General features: G+C 62.9%; 1 pseudogene; it reads right to left on the bottom strand.

Annotated features, from left to right (window-relative positions):
* Positions 1-653: 653 nt before the first annotated feature.
* LOC136302907 (Fc receptor-like protein 4) lies at positions 654-12,203 on the bottom strand (annotated as a pseudogene).
* Positions 12,204-12,420: the final 217 nt, after the last annotated feature.

The following is a 12,420-nucleotide window of genomic DNA, read 5'->3' as shown; positions in this document are numbered from 1 at the left end:
TTCCCTCCAAAGTATTATCATTTTGAAGTTAAGGGGCTTCCAGGCAAAGACATGGGAAGAGGAATAACAGTTCTTCACTAGAATATCTATAACAAGACAAACAACAACACCGCCACCAACAACAAACAAAAGCACAAACCCAGTCCCAGCCCTCTCGGGGCTGCAGGCACTTCCCCTGCGGTGCAGTTCCGGGCACAGCCGGCAGGGGCGCTGGTGGCTCCCGGCCGGGCAGGGCGGGTGCGATGATTCCCCCGCGGCTGCAGGGGGCGCTGTGACGCCAGCTCGGCTGTCTCTCTCTCCATGGTTAATGGAGACTCAGCGGGCGGGAGAGAGAGAGAAGCGTCCTTCCCTCACTGACGGGGCTGGGGGGCAGCTGTTAACAGTGCCACTCTGGACGGCAAAATGGGCTGCTGCAGGAACCCTCGGAGTGGCGGCTGGAACGGTGGGAGGAGGCACACCCAGGGTGGCAAAGGAAGTTTATCAAAACCTCCCAAGCTCTAGCATGAGCTACAAGGCTCAGGTGGGACATGGGTTGTTGGGTTCAAGTGTAGGAAAAGCCAAAGCAGCCACAGAAAACAGCGGAGCTGGGCAGCCACAGCCGTGCTCCAGCAAAACAGCTGCCGCCTGAAGCCAGGAGCCTTGTTTCTCGCAGTTTAATCAGAAAGCTGAATTTTGGGTACAATAAGAGGGAAAAGGGTCGCGTGCCAGCCCGGCACTGGGCGAGGGAACGAGGAGTCCTGTGGGGTGCAGTGAAGAGGAAGAAGGGACTGCTGAGGGGAATCGATGCCTCCCAGTGCTGCCGGTGTCCCCAGTGTCACAGCACACCCTCAAAGGTGTCATCAGGGTCCTGCTGTCGCTTGTAGGGTCTCGGCAGCTCCATGTTGGTCACTTGTGGATCCCGAGGAGGGGCAGGGCCTGGGGTCACATGGGGAGGCCCTGAAAGTGACACTGGTTGTGAGGGCCTGGGTGAGCGGTGACACTGGTGGGTGACGTGTCCCTGTCCCCCCCCTGTACTCACTCCCTGCCCACTCGGTGCCATCAATGTGGGGTCCCAGCACTTCCCCCTCTTCTGGGGGGGTCCTGTGGGGATAAGGAAGGTCTGAGGGGTGTCTGTGGAAGGGGGAAAGGGGAGTCCTTGCTGGAGACCCCCACTCACCTTTCCTGGGGCTTCGTGGTTGCTGCAAGGAAAAGGAGAGGGGGTGACCATGGAGACCCCGAGACCCCTGAACCTTCCTGGGACCCCAGCAGGTCCAACCAGCCACAGTACCCCCAAACTCCCACAGGACCCCAGAAAGATTTCCCTAAATCCCTGCACAGCCCTCCAAGAGCTGCCCAAACCCTCCAGGAGCTCCCAATGCCACCCCAATGTTCCTCAAAGCCTACCCAGGGATGGCCCTGGAGCCCAACCAAGACCATGGAAATTCCCCCCAGACCCCCCAGGACCTCCAGCCGACATCACTGTGGGCTCCGTTTCCCCCAGCTCAGGGGCCCTGGGTGCTGCCCTGTCTCTGCCCCCACTCTGGGGGCTTCCCCTCACTCCAGGACCCCCATCCCCCCCATTGTCACCCACCCCAGTGGTGCCAGCAGTGACAGCCCCCAATGACAGCCAGGAGCAGGAGCAGGAACAGGAGGGTCCTGCCGACATTCACAGCCACTGCTGGGGACAGAGGGGGACACATTGGGGTCACATTAAACCTCGGCGATCCTGAACACCCCGGTGACCCCATGTGACCTCACCTGTGACCCAGGGTGAGCCAGGGGTCACCTCCAGGGCCAGCTCAGGGCTGAGTGCCCGGAACACACGGTGCCCGTCCTGTCCCAGCTGGTTGGTGGCCACGCACTGGTAGGTGCCCGAATGGCCCACACTGACATTCCCAAGATCCAGGATGGGACCCTGGGCCACCTCCTGCCCATCACGCAGCCAGGTGAAGGTGACAGGGGCTGAGCCCACCTGCACCGAGCAGCACAGGGTCACGGGGTCACCTGCTTGCACCTGGTGTGACAGGGGACCGGGGGTGATGGTGGCATTGGCCACAGGCACTGTGGGGACACAGACAGGGCTGAGGCCAGGAGGAGGGGCTGCACCCGGCCTGGGGGAATGAGGGAGTCTGTGTGGTGGCACCTGGAGACAGAGGGTCTCCTTCAGCCAGGACAGTGACCCCATGGGGTGGAGCCATCATGTGCTGTGGGATGAGGGCATGTGATGGATGAGGGGTGAGGGATGAGGATGGGATGAGGCTGAGGTGAGGACGGGATGAGGGCGGCTGTGTCCAAGTGTGGTAATGGCTGTCACCTCGTGGGGGGCACGGAATGGCGTGGGTGGGATGTGATGGGTCTGATGAGGCAAATCAACGGGGGCATCACCCCAATGCCAAGCGACTCACTCCCCTGGAGAGTCACGCTCAGTAGGGTGAATGTGACCTGATGGGGAGTGGGACATGTGACAGGTGGCATTAGGGATCCATGGCCTGGATGTCCTGGGTGGGGACACCTGGAGCCAGACGGTCCCAGTTCCCCTGGGCTGTGACAGCCAGGGGTGGGGGCTGTGACCTGGGGTGGGTTGGGGATGGTGTGGGGAGTTGCGGTGGAATGGGAATGTGTGGAATTGGGGATGCTCTGGGTGGGATCACCCTCAGCCCAAGGACAGTGAGGTTCCATGTGGGGCTCTTGGCCACACTGTCCCCATCACTGGCCCAGCACCAGTGTGGCTGTTTTCCTAGTCCCCAAAGTGCCACAGCTCCAGGTGGGGGCTGGCACCCAGCAGTGCCTCTGAGCCCCTCCGGTGCCAGGTGAAGGACAGAGGACCTGTCCCTGTGGCCACTGCACAGCTCAGCACCAGGCAGTCACCCAGTGCCACCTGTCCCCCAGGGGGCTGCACTCCCCCCGAGAGTGGGACACCTGCGGGTGGACACACGAGGGATTGGGGACATGGGATGAGGAGTGGGGAACACCAGGGAGCAGTGAAGGACGTAGGGAGGGGGAGGATCAGAGAGGGATGGGGGGATCCCTGTGAGGAAGAAGGGGGCCCAGAGATGGGAGAGAGGCTTGGAAAAGGCTGGAAGGGACCCCAGGGCAGGGTGAGAGATTCAGCCAGGAGACACATAGAGAGGGTTGAAGGGAGCCACAGGGAAGGTTTTGGGGACCCAGACAGGGATGGTGGGACCTGTGGACAATGGAGGGACCTCAGAGAGGGAGAGGTGCATCTGGGGCGGGTCAGGGGACCTGGTGAGGGATGCAGACAGCAGGAAAGGTGATGGGAGGACCTAGGGAGAGCCCAGGGAAGGCAAGGTGGCACACAGAGAGTTGAGCAAGGATGGGAGACCTGGGATGGCTGTGGGGGCTCCCCGTGCCCATCCCCGCACTCACTGTGCACCGTGACGCGGAGTCGGGCGCTGCTCTTCCGCACGGTCCCCCCCTTGGAGCGCACCTGGCAGCTGTAATTCCCCGAGTTGGAGACCCCCACGGCGGGCACCAGGAGCTGCGGGGACACCTGCGGGCCCCCCACCAACTGCCCGTCCCGGTAGAAGAGGTGCAGGAGGCGGGTTCGGGGCCGCAGGGGGCTGGGGGTGCTGAGGCAGCTGAGATTGAGGGGGGACCCCTCGATGAGCTCCGGGGGACCCTCCAGCACCGGCACCGTGAAGAGTTCTGGGAAGGAGAGGAGAGGTGAGGGCTGTGACTCTGAGTCCCCTGGGAAGTGACTTTGGGGGTGTCAGGATATTGGAGTTCCAGCAGTGGGGGTGCTCACCGTGCACTGTCACTGTCACTGGTGCTGACAATGACGACCACAAGCTCACCAAGCCCCCGCAGCTGTAGCGGCCGCTGTGGTTCAGCTGCAGCGGGGACAGGGACAGCTCAGTCCCACTGAGGAACCCCCCTAGATCCCTCTCGTTGTGATAAACTCGCACGCTGAGGACCGACATGTCCTGCATGACCCGGCAGCGCAGTATCACCGTGTCCCCCTCCAGCAGTGTCCCTGGCTGCATCTGCAGCACCAGCCGGTCTGTGGGACAGGAGGGTCCCATCACACCAAGGGGCTCGAGATTGCTCCAAGGTGCGTGCCCATGGCACCGGGGACATCTGGGTGGAGGCTCCATTGCGCAGGGGGATCCCAGGGACCACAGGAGCAATCATGTGGCACAGGTGTCAACACAGTTGTCCCATCACTCTGGGTTGCACTGGGATGCAATGGGATTTCCCTGAGTGCAGGGAAAAGGCTCCGGCCACAGGCAGGGTGTGAGGCCAGTCACAGAGTGGAACCCACCCAGACCTATCAGGGGGCCATCATAAGGATTTAAGATCCCCCCTCACCATTTAAGACTGTGACGGGGGGGCTGAGACCACTGCCAGGTGTGCCACAGGTGTAGTTGCCACTCTCAGTGACAGTGAAGCTGTCGCCCCTGTTCTGCCACCAGCGCTGCCCGTCCTTGTACCAGGTGGTGTCACTGGCGGTCCCTGAGCCCTGGCAGGTCAGTGTCACCCGGTCCCACAGCACTGCCGGCCTCCAGGGGGGTTTCACCAGGAGCTGGGTGGTCTGGGCACCTGCAGGTGACAGGGGACACCAGCCTGCCAGGGCCACCACGGGGCTGGGGACAGCGGGGTGGGGACATGGCATCCCCTGAGGACTCACCAGCGAAGCCGAGGGTCTGGGCTGGAAGGGAGAAGGGACAGGGCTGGGTGGGGGTGGCACTGCAGGGACAACAGCACCTGGGGGATGAGGTGTGGTGTCTGTCCCCAGACTGCCCCCAAAGGAACACTGGTGTAGCCCTGAGATCTTGAGGACAGGGACACCTCGGTCACCTCTCGGCTGAGGCAGGACATGAGGACAGTCTGGACACCCCAATATCCTACAGGTCACCTCCACCATCTGCATAGCACCTGTCCTCACAGCCACATCCCCATGACCCTGTGCCCGTGATCCCATTCCAATGGCATCTGTCCCCATAGCCCAACTGCATGGTACGTGGCCCTTGTCCCTGTCCCTGCATGCCCTATCCCTGTCCCCGCTGCTGCCCAAGCCCCAAGATTCCTTTTCCTGGATTCTTTTCCCCATGCCCCAGCTCCCCTCTTCTTGTCCCCCTTTTCCTGTCCCCACAGCCACCCCACTCCTCTGCTCACACTGGGGTCCATGCACATAGACTGGCTCTACTGACCTTGGGAACCTCAGGGGACCCCACAGCCGCCCTGTGCCCCCTCCCCACTGATCTCTGCCCCACCAGGGCCCATCCCCGGGGTGTCAGGCCCGTGCCCGGGGCACTCACCCCACAGGAGCAGCGTCACCTTCCCGGCCATCCCCGTGTCCCCGGCCATCCAGGCTGGCTGTCACTCGCTGCTGTGGCCACCGGTCCCCTGGGTGGTGGATCTTCAGCGGAAGGGGCAGGAAGCGAGGTGAGGTCTCACCCTCATGCGTAGGTGGCACCTGGTGGGGGCTGGGTGGCCACAAGCTGGGGACAGGCTGGGGACAAGGCTGGGTGGCACAAGGTGGGCCAGGGGGTTCTCAGGAGTGAGGGGCTCAGGGGGTTTGGGGAGCCAGGGATGGGTGTCCAGAGGAATGGAGGTTGCCAGTGATGGAGTCTCTGGGGAATGGGGGTCCTGAGGAGGGGGAGTCACTGGATATGGGGGTCCCATGGGAATGGGGGTCCCAGGCCTCAGGGGACTCATGGATGAGAGTCCCAGAGGAACGTTGGCTCCAGGGATTTGGGTGATGGGATGGGTGTGCCAGGGATGATGGTGCCAGGGGAATGGGGGGTCCTGGGAGAGTGAAGGCCCTGGGGAAAGGGGGATTTCAGGGGATGGATTGATTGGGAGAGGATCCCCTGGGAATGGGGCTCCTGGGCCATGCAGATTCTAGGGAATTGCAGTCCTGGGAGCCCAGGTAGGTGAAACATAAGGCATGGGGGTTCCAGAGATGGGGAGTCACTGGATGGGCAGGCGCGGGTGTCACAGCTCCTTCCCTTAGATTTTAAGGTGACCTAGAGCCCAGCGCTGCCCCGTGAGGACCTCGTGGCGTGGTGATCACCACAGGCAGATTCCAAGGTGCTCTGGATCTGTGTCCCCTCCACATCCAGGGGCTTTTTGCTCTCTTCATTTCCATTTCCTTCCTTTTATCCCTCAATTTCACAACCCCTGAGTTAGTACTGTGATGATCCTGGGGAGCATCTGAACATGGAACGGGTTGGGGGAACTCCAGGGTGGGGGAAGCAGGGGTGAGGGGTCTGCAGGGAGGGGTGGGAGGCTGTGGGGGATGGGGGTGTCGGGCTGTGTCCCTCAACACTTTCACTTTCTCTCTCCTGCAGCAGAAGGAAGAGGCTGTGCGTGCTGAGTGTCACACGCGGGGGGTGGGGGGCGTTCTGTCCTGGGGGGAACAGCAAGGGGGGTCCTGTCCTGGGGGGATCCTGTCCTGGGGGGGACACATGCTGGCCAAGGGGGTCCTGTCCTGGGGGATGGCAGCTCCAGGCGGGGTCCGGACTTCTCTATTCCTGCTCATCCCCTGCAGGATGTCAGCCAGCAATAGCAGCTTGGGAATGGAGCCCGAGGCAGGAAGGAGCTCCCCAACTCCTCCTCCTTGAAGCCAGTGCCCATCCAAGTGCGGGGCCCAGCCATGGCCCAGCCCCAGTGCACAGGGATGGGCGTTGGCCAGCCCTGCTCTGGCCAGCCCCAGGTGGCAGCCACGACCTGAGGCTCCCCCCGCCCCCTTGGCTTTGATTCTGGCAGCTTGAGAGCGGCTGCAAAGGTGACAATTCTGTGGCAGGAAAAGGCCTGGCTGTGGTTTGCTGGGCCCTGCAAGAAGCACAAAAGCCAATGGGAGCCCAAGCAGTGGCTCTGCGAGGGCCTTGGATGGTTTTCAGAGCAGGGCTGGCTGCAAACCTCCCTGCAGGGGCAGCTGTGAGGGAAGCAGTCCGGAAATGCAGCAATTGATCATTTTGTCCCTCTCAGCAAGGGGCTGAGAGAGCCCCAGAAGTTCTGCAGATCCCACACCCATCTGCTCAACAACCTGACCTGGACCCTCCTCCTTCTGTCTCAAACCTGCAGCCCTTTGGAACCTCTTGGAAAGAATATTTGGGTTCTGGCTGCAGCCACCAGACCAGAGGGAAAAGTGTGGAAATGTTGAGCCGGGGCTCTGCCCACAGTCATGGTGTGGCTCTGGGGAATGACCTTGTATCGATCCCAGGTGTCCCCAAAGCTGCTCCATCCCTGCCCTCCTCACCTGCACAGGGCACGGGGAATGGACAGGGCTCTGCCCCGCCCCTGCTCCGCCCATTCCGAGTGCCCAAAGCTGTGGGGGCGTCACCCTGGCCATGGGCTGTCCCGACACATGGCGACAGTGGCTTGGGACACGCTCTCACAGTCGGTTCATGCGCGCCGTGACAGTCCCGGCACTCGCAGCGCCATGGCAGCTGGGCCCCTTCCCCGTGCTCTGGGAGCACCGTGCCGGTCCCTCCTTTCCGCAGAGCCCAGCCCAGGGTCTCTGCTCCCCCGCCCTGCCGGGGTCTCCCCTCGGCCGTTTCGGGCCCTCCACCCTCGGGGCTCCCCAGGCCCCTGGTTGTTTAGTGGAAGCCAGAACTGGAGAATTCCATTCCTAAAGCCCAACAAGGCTGAACAAACACCACTTGTGCCAGTTTAACCAAAAAGCTGCATTTTGGGCTGAAGTGTATCGAAACCGACCGTGTGCCCTCCTTGCACTGGGAGGGGGAATGTGCCGCCACTGGGACTATGGGAGTACTGGGAAGGGAAAGGGGGAGCTCCTGGGTGTACTGGGAACAATGGGAGGGGGAATGGGGAAGCCGTGGTGGTACTGGGAGATGGAATGGGGAGCACTGGGTGCTCTGTGCACCAGCCCCTTCTCCTGACCACCACCTCAGGCTGGATGGCAACCACAGAAGCCCAGGGTGAGGGGATCCCCGGTGTCCCCCAGTGCCCCCCAGTTTCCTCAGTGTCACGGCACACTCTCGTAGATGTTGCTGGTATCCTGTGGTCGTCCATGGGGTCCTGGCAGCTCTGCATAGGTCACCGCGGTGTCCTTGGGGAGGGCAGCACTGGGGAGCCCTGTGAGAGACACTGGCTGGGGGGACCCGGCTGGGGGTGACCCCAGCGGGTGACGTGTCCCTGTATTTCCCTGTCCTCGTACTCACCCCCTGCCCGCTCGGTTTTCACAACATGGGTGTACAGAACCTCCTCCTCCTCTGGGGGGGCCAGGGGCTGTGGATGTGCCCTGTGGGGATGGAGGGGTTTTGGGAGCACATGGAGGGTTCAGGGTGTGAGAGTAGAAGAGGGGTTGTGAATGGAGCCCCCCACTCACCTTTCCTGCTTCTTCCTGGTGGCTGCAAAGGAGAGGGAAGGGGTGACTGTGGGATCCCCAGGGCCCTGACCACCCATGGGAATCCTGAATCACCACCAGACCCTCAATTCCCCCAGGACCTCTCAGCATCTCTAGAGCCCCTCAGAACCCCTGAACCAGTGCCCTGAGCACCCAGAACCCCAAGCGCAGCAGGGAGGGAGACCCTCAAAAATTCCCCAGGACCCCAAAAGAAAACCCAACATTGCTGTGTGACCCTCCCACACCTGCCCAAATCGCCCAGGACACTCAGCCAAGGACACTGGGGGCTCAGCACAACCCAAGTCAGGAGCTGTGGGTACCACCCTATCACCCCTTCAGTCTGGGGGCTTCCCACCCCTCTCGGGGAACCCCGTCCCCCCCATGGTCACCCACCAACGCGGTGCCACCAGTGCCAGGCCATGATGACACCCAGGAGCAGGACCAGGAACAACAGGGAACCACTGACCCCTGCAGCCACTGCTGGGGACAAAGGGGAACACAGAGGGGTCATCCATCACCCCAGGGGTCCTGCAACCATTGTGACGTTAGGTGACCCCTCCTGTTTCCTGTTCCCTTTCTGTCACTGCCAGAGAGAGAGTGGGAGAAAACTGAGGTCACCGACAAGCCGGGGGTGTCAGACCACCAGGGTGACCCCCTGTGAGCCCACCTGTGCCTCCATGTCCCCACGATGTCACCTCCAGGGCCAGCTCAGGGCTGAGTGCCCGGAACACGCGGTGCCCGTCCTGTCCCAGCTGGTTGGTGGCCATGCACTGGTAGGTGCCTGAATGTCCCACATCGACGTTCCCGAGCTCCAGGACAGGACCCTCGGCCACCTCCTGCCCGTTGTGCAGCCAGGTGAAGGTGACACGGGCTGAGCCCACCTGCACTGAGCAGCGCAGGGTCACGGGGTCACCTGTGTGCACCTGGTGTGACGGGAGACCTGGGGTGATGGTGGCATTGGCCACGGGAACTGTGTGGACAGAGACAGGGCTGATGATGGGGGGAGGGGCTGGCAGCCAGTGTTGGGCGGCTGGGACAGGGTGGATGAGGGTGGGATGAATTTTGCCTTGTAGAATGTGAGGGTCACATGGGGGCTGTTGTGCCTGGGGACACCAACAGACAGAGGGTCCCAATGTGGCAGTGGTTGTGGCCAACAGTGGATGTGGGAGGCAGGGATGCCATGGGTGCAATGAGGATGGAGTGGGAGGGGGATGGGGCAGGCTGGGGCAGGCTGTGGGTGGAATCACCCCAATCACGAGGGTCCCGCTAACCTGTGACGGTGACATGGAGTGGCAGTGATGGTGACCTGGTGTGGGGGATGGATGTTACAGGTGGGAGGAGAGAGCCACGGGTGGGATGTCCTGGGTGGGGGACGTGGAGCCCGAGGTTCCAGTCACATGGGACCATGATTTGCAGTGGCGGGGGCTGTGGCCTGGGATGGGACAGGGATGGTGTGGGGAACATGAGGGTTGGATGAGGTTGGCATGGGTGGGGTGGGGGTTTCCACAGGTGGGGTCGTCACAAGCTAAGTAGTTCTGTTCCCCAGGATGGTGGTGTGCAATGGGGGCTCTCAGCTGCACTGTCCCCATCGCTGACCCGGCACTGGTAGTAGCCGCTGTCATTGTTCCCAATGTGCCACAGCTGCAGGTGGGCGCCGGTGCCAAGCAGTGCTCCTGAGCCCCCCTGGTGCCAGGTGAAGGACAGAGGACCTGTCCCTGTGGCTACTTTGCAGCTCAGCACCAGGCGGTCCCCCAGTGCCACCTGTCCCCCGGGGCGGCTGAACGCACAGGGACACTCCCGAGAGTGAGACCCTTGCTGGGGGACACAGGAGGGACTGGGGACAAAGGAAGGGTAGGGGACATGGGGAGGGGAAAGAGGGGGCTTAGGAGGAGGATGGAGAGATCTTCAGGGAGCAAGAAGGGCACCCAAGGAGGAGTGCAGGGACCCCAGAGAGGGATTAGGGTTACATGGGAGAATGGGGTTTGAAGGACCCAGGTAACAAAAGAAGATCAAAGGATGGAGCAGGAACCTGAGAAGGGATGTGAGATGCCAAAGAGGGATGGAGGTCCCCAGGATGGGTAGGGGACCCGTGGAGGCTGTGGGGGCTCCCCGTGCCCATCCCCGCACTCACTGCGCACCGTGACGCGGAGCCGGCCGCTGCTCTTCTGCACGGCCCCCCCCTCGGAGCGCACCTGGCAGCTGTAATTCCCCGAGTTGGAGACCCCCACGGCAGGCACCTGGAGCTGCGGGGACACCTGCGGGCCCCCAACCAACTGCCCGTCCCGGTAGAAGAGGTGCAGGAGGTGGGTTGGGGGCCGCAGGGGGCTGGGGGTGCTGAGGCAGCTGAGATTGAGGGGGGACCCCTCGATGGGCTCGGGGGGACCCTCCAGCACCGGCACCGTGAAGAGCTCTGGGAAGGAGAGGGGAGGGGGATTTGTGACCCTGAGCCCCTGCGGAGGGGCTGTGGGCGTTCTGGGGTGGCAGTTGTGGGGTGCTCACCGTGCACTGTCACTGTCACCGGTACCGACTGCACCCACGGTGACAGCTCAGAGTTCACCCGGCCCCCGCAGCGGTAGCGGCCACCGTGGTTCAGATGCAGAGGGGACAGGGACAGCTCGATCCCACGGAGGGACCTCCTGACCTCCTTGAATTCATGGTAGAATCGCATCCCAGTGACCAACATGTCCCGAAAGCCCCGGCAGCGCAGTGTCACCGTGTCCCCCTCCAGCAGTGGCTGGGTCGGCACCTGCAGCACCAGCTGGTCTGGGGGACGCGGGGGTCCTGTCACACCAGAGGGATCCCGTTTTCACGGGGACCCCTCATTGGGGCACACAATATACCAGGGGTCCCCAATTCCAGAAATAGGGTCCCCCCAAACTGGGATTGTCTGGGATGTCCCCGTGTGCAGGGGACAAGCTCTGGTCACACCAATGGAGCGGAGTCCACCCAAAGCCCTCGGGGTCCCTGCAGAGGGCAGGCTGGGGACACCCAAACTCCCCTCACCATCTAAGATTCTCACAGAGGCGCTGTGCCCGCTGCCAGGTCTGTCACACGTGTAGGTGCCACTCTCAGTGACAGTGAAGTGGTCGGGCGCCTCCAGCCACCAGCGCTGCCCGTCCTTGTACCAGGTGGTGGCACCGGCTGTCCCCGAGCCCTGGCAGGTCAGTGTCACCTGGTCCCACGGCACCGCCGGCCTCCAGGGGGGCTCCACCAGGAGCTGGGTGGTCTGGGCACCTGCAGGTGACAGGGGACACCAGCCTGCCAGGGTCAGCGCGGGGCTGGGGACAGTGGGGTGGGGACATGGCATCCCCTGAGGACTCACCAGCGAGGCCGAGGGTCTGGGCTGGAAGGGAGAAGGGACAGGGCTGGGTGGGGACAGCAGCACCTGGGGGACATGGTGTGGTGTCTGTCCCCAGACTGTCTGCAGCGGGAACACTGGTGTAGCACAGAGATCTTGAGGACAGGGACACCTCAGTCACCCTGGGCTGAGGCAGGACATGGGGACACTGTGGACACCCCATTCTCCTACAGGTCACCACCACCATCCTCACAGCCCTGGTCCCATCAGCAACATCTCCATGGCCCAGTGCCCGTCATCCCATTGCAATGGCGCCTGTCTTCATGCCCCATCAGCATGGTACACGGCCCTTGTCCCTGTTCCTGCATCCCTGTCCCCCTGTTCATGTCCCCACAGCCACACCACTCCTCTGCTCACACTGGGGTCCATGCCCACACACTGGCTCTGTGGGCCATGGGGACCTCAGGGGACACCCCAGCCCCCCTGTGCCCCCTCCCCACCGGTCTCTGCCCCACCAGGGCCCATCCCCGGGGTGTCAGGCCCGTGCCCGGGGCACTCACCCCACAGGAGCAGCGCCACCTTCCCGGCCATCCCCGTGTCCCCGGCCATGTGCACTGGCTGTCACTCGCTGCTGTGGCGGCTCTTCGGATGAAGAGGAAGGAAGAAAGGTCACACCTCCCCCCCCATGTGTAGGTGGCCCTTGGTAGGGGCAGGGTGGGGGATGGGTGGAGACACAGCAGGGGACAGGCTGGGGACATTATGGGATAGTCTGGGGGCTCAGTGGGGGATGGTGTTCCCAGGAGTGGGG

Source organism: Chamaea fasciata, unplaced genomic scaffold (assembly GCF_029207755.1).
Source record: "Chamaea fasciata isolate MVZ Bird 193981 ecotype frontalis unplaced genomic scaffold, bChaFas1.0.hap1 SCAF_31, whole genome shotgun sequence".
Lineage (NCBI taxonomy): Eukaryota > Metazoa > Chordata > Aves > Passeriformes > Sylviidae > Chamaea > Chamaea fasciata.
The sequence above is the reverse complement of the archived record's forward strand: the minus strand, read 5'-3'. Positions and strand labels throughout refer to the sequence as shown.